Here is a 9,786-nt window from a genome sequence, read left to right as displayed (position 1 = left end):
GGAGAGGAGAGGAGAGGAGAGGAGAGGAGAGGAGAGGAGAGGAGAGAGGTCCCACCTCCCCCAATAGCTCCTGGACCATTTGGTAAGATACTTTAGATCTGACCCTATAGCAGGACAAATCAAAGGAAAGACAGATGGGGTGATATGTGTTTGAGGGAGAAGAATTTAGAAAGTGAGGGACCAGTACTGTAGCCTGGTGTCTGTATGTAGCAGGTATGCTGATGACATTCTGTGGTGGCCCAAACTAAGGCTGTAACAAGAGGAAATGCTAGGAGCCCCCTGTAAAGGAAAGAACATAGCAAAAAAGACAAGCTCAGGGAAGCTTCTAGGAGATGCTGTGTCTCTGCTCTGGCTTGTGTACTGTGTTGGGTTCTTTGGGAAGCCATGGGGAGAACAAACTGAATGACTTGACACCTGTTCCATTGCATCTCCACTCTGAAATGGTACACCTGCCTATCTCACCAAATGGCTCAAGCCATGCACAGTAAAGTCAGCCTGGGGGATCAGCCATAATTAGTGTGCCGTGCCTACTTCTTTTTAAAATACTTTTATTAATTTTTAAGACTTTTATATGACATGTTTATATCATATTCATCCCCCACAACTCTTCCCAGATCCACCCTCTCCACTCTCACCTCCCTGCCCATCCAACTTTGAATTTACTTCTACTTTGTTTTTTTAACTCATAGCCAGCTACTCTCAGGAGTCAGCCTGCACTGATTTGTGGTCACCTACCAGAAGTTACGACTCACCCTCTCCTTCTTCCAGCTGCTCTCAATTTTGATAACTCTTCAGCTAGTGACATCCACCTCTTCCTGTCTCCCAATATTGGAATTTTGTCTCATTTAAGCTTACACACATGTTGTGCATGTTGTTATAAGCACTGGGAGTTCATATACACAACTATCCAGCTGTGTCTAGAAAACAGTTTCTTTGAAGACATTCACCACCTCTGACTAATTTTTCTTCCCCTTCTCCTCAGGACTTCTGGGCCTTGTGGAAAGGAATGATGTACATGCCCCATTCAAGGGCTGAGCAGCCCATGATAGATCTCTGTGGAGCACTAGTTTTCTCCAGCTTTAAGCTTATTCCCTTGCTGGTGATGGCCTGTCCACTATCCCCCTGTTGATTCAAGTTCAGGTGTAGCTCTCAGCCTCTTACCACATACCAGCTGTCTTCTCTCTACCTTTTTTATTGCTTTTCATTACTTTCGGTTACCTTCCTATTGCTACGACAAAACACCTTGACCAAGGCAACTTATAAAACAATGTTTAATACGGGCTTATTGTTTCAGTGGGGTAGAGTCCATGATGACAGAGAAAAGGCATGGCAGCAGGAACAGCTGAGAGCTCATGTCTTTATCCACGAGCAGGAGGCAGAGAGAACACACTGGACATGGTGTAAGTGTTTTTGAAACCTCAATGCCCACTCCCAGTGGCATGCCCCCTTCAACAAAGCCACACCCTCTAATCCTTCCCAAACCATTTCAGCAGCTGAGGAACAAGTATTCAAACCTCTGAGCATACAGAGGTCATTCTCATTCAAACCCCCACAGCAGCTGTAAGATTTCTGCCCGAAGTCCCTTCTGCATGCTTCAGTTCACTGTCATTTCTTGCTTTGACTATTGCAGTGTCCTCCTAATCCATCTGTCTCCACTGTTCCTTTCCTTTTCCAAATAACAAGCAGTGATCTGTTAAAAAAATAAAGTTGGATGCTTTAAAACCTCAATGGCCTTCTTCAGCAAACAGAATGGAAAAAAATGGAACATTCTTGTCACTGCCCAAGGTTGCCCGCGTGACCTGGCCTGATCATACTCCTCTAGCCACATTGTCTTTATTTTTTAAATACAGGGTCTCTCGATAAACCTAGAACTCTCTGATTCAGCTAAGTCACCAGGCCGACAAGCCCCAGGCACTCTCCTGTCGCCAACTCCCCAGGGCTGGGGTCATAGACACATACTGTCACAAGTAGCTTTTTTTTAAATGTTAGCTCTGGGGATCAAATTCAGGTCCTTATACTTGTAAGGCAAGTGTTTTACCAACTGAGCCACCTACCCAGCCCCCACATTGTCTGTCTTTCTGTTCTTTGATTGTTTCTAGCTAGTTCCCATCTCATGGATTTTCCTTCTGTTAGGGAGGCTCCTCCACAGATTCATTGTCCTACTTTGTTGTCTTTATAATGCTAGCCACTATCTGAAAATATCTCCTTTATTTATTCATTTCTGTAGTTATTATCTCCAAGACTATAAATTCCAAGAAGGCAGAGACCTTGTCTGTCTTGTTTAATGCAATGCCTCTAACCCCTAGAGCAATATCCAGACATCAAAAAAATTATTTGCTCACTGTCATGTGAGTGAGTGGAGACTGAAGGGTCAAGGTACAGGATGATGTAGAAACCTAGAATAACTGAAAAGCCACAGCTTCAAAATCACTCTGAGTTCAGCCAGCATCTATTAAGTGAGTTCTAGATAGCAGGCACCTCAGAGAACAGAGTACCACTGGACCTTCCCTGACTCCCAGAGGAACACATTTGGTCCAGAAAGCCTTCTATGGCTCTGCCAACTAATAGAATCTGTATTACTTAGAAACCTGCCCTGAGATCCCCAGGTGACTCAATGGAAGACACCATGTCCTTGGGAAGGTGGTCAAGAAGCACAAATAACTTAAAGTCTGAATTATGTGGACATTTCTAGCCCTGTACCCCCATCCTCAGCATTTATGAAATATTCATCAGTAGCCAGAGTCCACCACCTCTGACTCTTCTTGGTAGCGCCATCACATTGGCATGTGCCTAACATTTCAGGGTCTCATTGGTGAGAAAGAAGACAAAGCAAGTTTTAGTAAAAGAACAAGATGCCTCAGTAAGTCAAGAAGATGAAATTAAGGCTGGGGATGTGAGTCTCTTAGTAGAGTTCTTGTCTAGTATGCATGAAGCCCTGGGTCTGAATCCAAGCACTGTATAGAATCCTACTTGGTGGTGCATGCCTGTAATCTCAACACCTGTGAAGTGAAGTCAGGAATATCAAGAATTCAAAGTCATCTTTAGCTATATAATAAGTTTGAGGTCTGCCTGGGTACATAGGACCCTATCTCAAGAGAGGAAGAGAGAGCCACAGAGGTGGCGAGTGTCACCTATGCTGGCCACCAAACTCTGCCTTGCTTCAAGAAATGCACATGAGCTCATCCTGCCAAGCCCTGTCTTTGTTCCCTCTAGACACAGATATATCCCCAGGGAGGGGTAGAAAGCTGAAGGTCAAAAAAGAAAAGAAGGATGGGACAGAGAAGGGGAAGTAACAAAAGAGAACTCTGCAACAAAGGCCCAGGAAATGCATTACTACCCTTAGATGGATGTCTAGCCTCCACTGCTCAGGTTATGGGGTAGAATAAACACTGTTCTCTGTGCAGCCCCTCTGGTCTATGCAGAAACTGCTCCTAAAATCTGTTCCTTTTGTGAGAACCTAAGGCTATGGTCTCCAAACTCCCTAACTGCACACCCTATTAATAAAATGTTCCTGACAGTTCCCTTCAGTGCCTACCTACAGGCAGATATAAATTATATGCATGCCCCACTGTACAGATGTGTGGCATGCTTATAAAGCATTCACAGAAGAACTCTTTACGCTGAAATGAAAAATAAGAAGTTAAATTTTTTATTCCCATATCCCAAAGGATGCTCGTATTTAGAATTCTATTTCTTTAAACAATAAGATTTTATAAAGAGCATGTGAATATAAGCAATTTTTATAAAACAATATTCATTAAGAGATGTCACAGCCAGCCATCAGACTGAGCACAGGGACCCCAATGGAAGAGGTAGAGGAAGGACTGAAGGAGCTGAAGGGGATTGCAGCCCCATGGGAAGAACAACAGCATCAACTAACCCAACCACCCAGAGCTCCCAGGGACTAAACTACCAACCAAAGAGTATACATGGAAGGAGGGACCCATGTAGCAGAGGATTGCCTTAACTGGCATCAATGGGTGGGGAGGCCCTTGGTCCCTTGGAAGCTTGATACTTCAGCATAAGTGGACACTAGAGCAGTGAGGTGAGAATGGGGGAATGGGTGGAGGAGCACCCTCATAGAAACAAAGAGGAGGGGGAATGGGATAGGAGGTTGCAGAGGGGAAACTGGGAAGGGGGACAACATTTGACATGTAAATAAATAAAATAACCAATAAAAAAGAGAGAGATGTCTTAATTATCTACCCCCCCCCCAATAAGCAACCAATTAGCAACAAAATGATACCTTCTTAAGCATGCCTCATAAGCTACTTTGCCAGCAAGTATTTGGGAAGAGGTATGCATGTGTCCATGTTCCTGTGAGCATGTGGTGTACATGCCCCCATTGTGTGTGCAGGAGCTCGTCTGCAGGCCAAAGGTCAATGTCAGATATCTTATTATTCTGCATCATATCTGTTTGTAATAGGTCTTTCACAGAACCTGGAGATCATCAATTTGGCAGTACTAACCAGCCAGCAAGCTCCGGGGATCCTTCTGTGTGAGGAGATCTCTAGTGTGAGAATTATAGGCATTCACTACCAAGCCAGGATTTTTGTGTGTGTGTGTGTGCACTGGGAATCCAAATTCAGGTCCTCATACTTGTATACCAAGCATTTTGTTAAATGAACCTGTCTTAGTCACTGTTCTATCGCTCTGAAGAGATACCATGACCAAGGCAATGCTTATGAAAGAGAGCATTTAGTTGGGAACTTGCCTACAGGCTCAGAGAGTTAGTCCATCATCATTATGGCGGGGAGCATGGCAGCATGTAAGCAGGCATGGTGCAGGAGAAGTAGCCTAGAATTACATCCTGATCCACAGGCAGCAGGCAAGAGAGAGAGAGTGGGAGAGAGCAGGGAGGGAGAAAGGGAAAGATAAAGCGCTGAGCCAGGTGTGAAACCCCCAAAGGCTCTCCCAGTGACTCTCTTCCTCCAGTAAGGCCATTCCTGCTCCAACAAAGGCTCACCTCCTAATCCTTCTCAAATACTGCTACTACTCAGTGACTAAACGTTCGAATATATGGGCCTATGGGGGCCACTCTCACTCAAACGACCACAGAATCCCTTCATGTATTATTAAATTTCCAACAATTAACCACTGAGCGTTTCTACACTGGTATTTGATGGTCAACTTGAATAGATTTAAAACCACATATGGGATACTTTTTGGTTTGTTCATGAAGGTGTTTAGAGATGATTAATGAGGGAGGGCCATCTTCCCTGAATGTGAGTGGGACTATTCCATGGACTGAGAGCCATAACAAAACAAAAGTGGAAAAGGAGAAAGTGAGCTCTTTCTCTGCTTCCTGTCAAACATCATGTCAAAAACCTCCTCTGCCAAGGGTTCCTGCCATCATGTTCTACACAAGCACGTGGGGTCATGAGGCCATGGACTAAACCCTCTAAAACAGCCGAAATAACTCCTTCCTTTCTGGGATTGTTTCTGTAGGTATTTTGTCACAGAGATGGGAAAACTAGCTATTACTGGTCTTTAAGTGCCATCCTGAACCATGGCATCAGCAATGCTGAGGAATACACTAGAATCGCTGTGGCATTAGCTACCATTCTGTTTCCCCTAGAACTTCATGCTTCCTCCAGGAACTGGTCCTCTACCAGTTCCCTCCACAAGATTTCTATATCAGCTGCCATGTTCTGTGACCTCAAGCCACAACTGATTGATTCTGGAACAGGCATCTGATCTCAGTCCAACCAATGAGAAGATTGGGGTGGTCTTGTGGTAGTGGTGGTGGTGGCTGGTTGGTTGGTTGGTTGGTTGGTTGGGGTTTTTTTGTTTGATAGGTTGGTTGGTTTTGTTTTTTTGTTTTTAAAGCAACAGAATGCAATGGATGGTGGCTTTCATCTGGCTGGTATTACCATGATTTTCTAAAGTCAACACCAATAGCTGCCATGCTTCTTTTGCCACAGAGTAGATTGTCCATCATAAGTAAGCTAAGGACAGTTGGGAAAGAGCCACAACAAGGGGCCACTGGTCATGTTTCCCATATTCTATCCAGTCCCCTGACAACCCTTCTTGCAATGTGCTTAACTTGAATTCTATTTTCCACCAAAATCCCACAAACCTAATCAACTTGAGTTTCCCATGACTCACAACCAAACAATAGACTCATGACTCTTAGTTTCCAAAATGAATCTGTACAAATTCTAGATTCTTATTCTTCTCCTTGATCTGATGCCATTCTGAATGATCTACTGAGCATCAACAGATCTCTCAGACTGCGAGATGATTTGGATGAGATGTCCAAGACTTCTTATGGTACCAAATTTTGGTTTTTAATATCAGTGGGCTGGAAGAGCCTTGGGAAAATAAGGTTCTCAAATGTTATAAGACAAAAATCATCTTCTTGATGGTATTATCAATAAAATATGAAGTGTCACATCGTGCTATCACTTAATATTAGTAAAACAAATATGTGTGCCCTCTGTTTGTTATAATCTGAGGGTTGGAGCTGTTGGTAGAACCAAAATTACAACAAGTTATCAAATTTAATACAAAGCTTGCGGGGCTGAGGCTGTAGCTCAGTTGGTCATGTGCTTGCCTATTTTCCATGAAACACTGCAGACTCAATCTGCAGCACAGCCTAGGCTGGGCATGGCGGTACACACGTGTAATCCTAGCACTCAGGAAGAGCAAGAAGATCAGAAGTTAAAACTCATCCTTGGCTGCACAGGGAGTTTGAGGCCAGCCTTACTAACATGAAATCCTGTTTCAAAAACAATGGGGGTTTTCTGGTTTTATAAACTCATTTCTCTCCTCATGATCTCCAAAGACCTGGGCCTTCTATTGACTGTTTGTGTGGTGCTAGGAATTGAACACAAGCCTTGTACTTGCTAGGCAAGCACTCTATTATTCTTCTCGTGAGCTATAGCCCCCAGATACATTTTGGTTCTTTTGTAAAAGAGATTTCATTACTATAATAACCCCAGTCCAAATTATCTTTACAGAATAGGATCTTAACTAAGCGATCAGTGCATGATGTGTGAGGAGAATATCAGTGTCTCCTTCTCCCAGAAAGATGATGGGTTCACCTCCTGGGGTGAGGCTTCCCCTCATAGGTTTCTCCGTCTGCCTGGAGAGCTCAAATCCCTTCCAGTCATTCACTCCTGCTATAGCCAAAGCCAGCAGGAGAAAGAGTCTCCCAGACACAGGCTGGATGATTTCCTCCTCCTTTATCAGGTGACTCAGACTAGCTGGCAGGCCCCGCAGTGGCTGCTAGTGATGGGGCATCGTTGTCCCTAGCTACCTTCTTCAAGAGCAAGGACTGAGGGACAGAACAGTCTGAGTGAGCATTGTACTGGCTCAGTGGCTGAGAGCACTGGGTTCAATTACGAGCAGCTCTATGACAGCTCACAGTCACTCTAACTCCAGGTCCTGGAGATCCAGTGCCCTCTTCTAACCTTCACAGGCACCATGTTGCACACAAACATACATGCAGGCAAAACACTCACAATAAATAAATAAGTAATTTAGAAAAAAAAACTTGCTCTGTAAATGAAGAGATACTAGATGCTTCAGACTTTGAAGGCCACAGAATTTCTGTTGTGACTCTTCGAACATGCACGGCCGTATCTATAGCCATAGACAGTATTATGTAAGCATATGAGGACAGGTATGTGTCAACAAAACTTTACTAACAAATATAAGTGGCTGGCTTGATTTGGCCAAGGGAAAGGGGTCTGCAGATTCCTGCACTAGAGAACCTAGGGGAAGAGGTTGTGTATGCCCTCCCAACCCCTGCTCACAGAGGGACCATTTCCCAGGATCCTGAATTAGTTAACGCCTGACCACGGTTGACAAGACACTTGAAAATAGAAGCCAACCAAGGACATCACCGCAGACTTGTGCGTTTCTCCAGCAACAGTTCTGAGGGCCCAGCCCCCACCAGACAAGCCTTCCATGAGTTCAGGAGCCCAGGGACCTGACAAGCCTAGGGGAGTTGGCCACATTCACTTCCCAGCTTCTCCACACTCCCATTTTCCTGTGTCTAACCTCTGCCGATCTAAAGACAGGCCCCTCATCTCAAAAGCTCGGAGACAGTTTTTGTTTTATTTCCTCTCCTTTGGTCCTTGGCTAACCTAGAAGGCAATGATTGTGCTTTTGCTCTCTGAAAGCAAACAGTGCTGAAAAACATTTCTGGCTGGGCCTGAGCCGTTTTTAAAGATGATGGCCTATCCTGGCTCTATTGGAAGAAATAATGAGGTTAGCAGAAAAAGCACTTTGCTCTGAGAGTGAACCTTTCAGCGATACTGGACCTGAGCTGACAGATGGTGTGTGCATGGAGACAGAGCAGTTTGCGTGGATGGCATGTGCTTGGAAAGCAGATGCTGTGTTTTTGGAAAGCAGGTGATGTGGGTACGGAAGGTGAGTGTCATGTGTTTGGAAGCAGAGGAGTTTGCACAAATGGCACGTGCTTAGGAAGCAGTTGGTGATACCAGATAGTGGCGGTGCATTCCTTTAATCCTAGAGCTTGGGAGGCAGAAGAGACAGAGGCAGGCAGATTTCCATGAGTCTGAGGCCAGCCTGGTCTACAGAGTGTGAGTTCCGGGACAGCCAGGGCTACACCGTGAAACCCTATCTCATAAAAAACAAACAGACAAAAAAAAGTGGTGTGTGCATGGATAGCATGTGTATGGATGATGTGTGCCTGGAAAGAAGATGATGGTGTGTGTGTGTGTGTGTGGATGGTGTGATCCTGGAAATCATATGGTATATGCCTGGAAGGCAGATGGTGTGCACATGGAGAACAGAAAGAGCATACATGGATGGTTGTGTGCACAGACAAAAGATGGTACAGGCATGGATGGCAGATGAGTGTGCATGGATGACATAAACATGCATAAAATATGTGTAGGGCATGGACAGTAGATGGAAATGCATGAAGGTAAATGATGTGTTCATGGAACACTGAATGGAATATACATGGAAAGATGAAATGCTCAGAAAAAGTAGGCGGCACCTACATGAAAGCAGACGGTGTATGTGTGGAAGGTAGATACTCTGTGTATCAAAGGCAAATGGATCATGCATGGAAATCATATGGTATGCACATCCATAGAGAGCAAGTAGAAGGTGCAGAGAATTCAGATGGTATAGGCACAGAAAGCAGGCGTAGTTCTCATCGGTAGCAGAAACACAAGAAGAAAAGATGGTGTGATCGAGGATTGTGTATGAACGTATGAGGCTGATATTTGTATGCATCGATGGATTGTCATGTGTGTGAATGTGTATGTGTGTGTGTGTAAAACAGATGGCAGGTGTACAGAAGGCAGATGGAAAATTTGGAGAGTGTGCATAGATACAAAGGTGGTGTGTACATAAAAAGTATATGATTTGTTCATAGAAAATATGTGGTCTGTGCATCAAAGCTGGATGGCACATGCATAAAAAGACGATTGTGTATACATGGAAGCAGGTGGTGTGTGCATAGAGGCAGATTATGTGTACATGGAAGCAGATGGTGTGTGCACAGAGGCAGCTTGTGTGTACATGGAAGCAGATGGTGTGTGCACAGAGGCAGATGACGTATTCATGAAAGCATATGGTGTATTCATGGAAATAGATGATGTGTTCATGGAGGCTGATGGCCTTGTGAATCAAAATTGAATGGTGTATGTATAGAAAGCAGATGTTGTGTGTGTGGAACACAGGTGATGTGTTGATGAAAAGCAATTTTCCCTATCAGCTGCAATGGATAGAAGAGAAGGCAGAGCTGGGAATGCAAAAGGAGAGTGGTGAGGAAACCCTTCCATATCTGACTGTGCATATACA

Source organism: Mus caroli, chromosome 7 (genome assembly GCF_900094665.2).
Source record: "Mus caroli chromosome 7, CAROLI_EIJ_v1.1, whole genome shotgun sequence".
Taxonomy (NCBI): domain Eukaryota; kingdom Metazoa; phylum Chordata; class Mammalia; order Rodentia; family Muridae; genus Mus; species Mus caroli.
The sequence above is the reverse complement of the archived record's forward strand: the minus strand, read 5'-3'. Positions refer to the sequence as shown.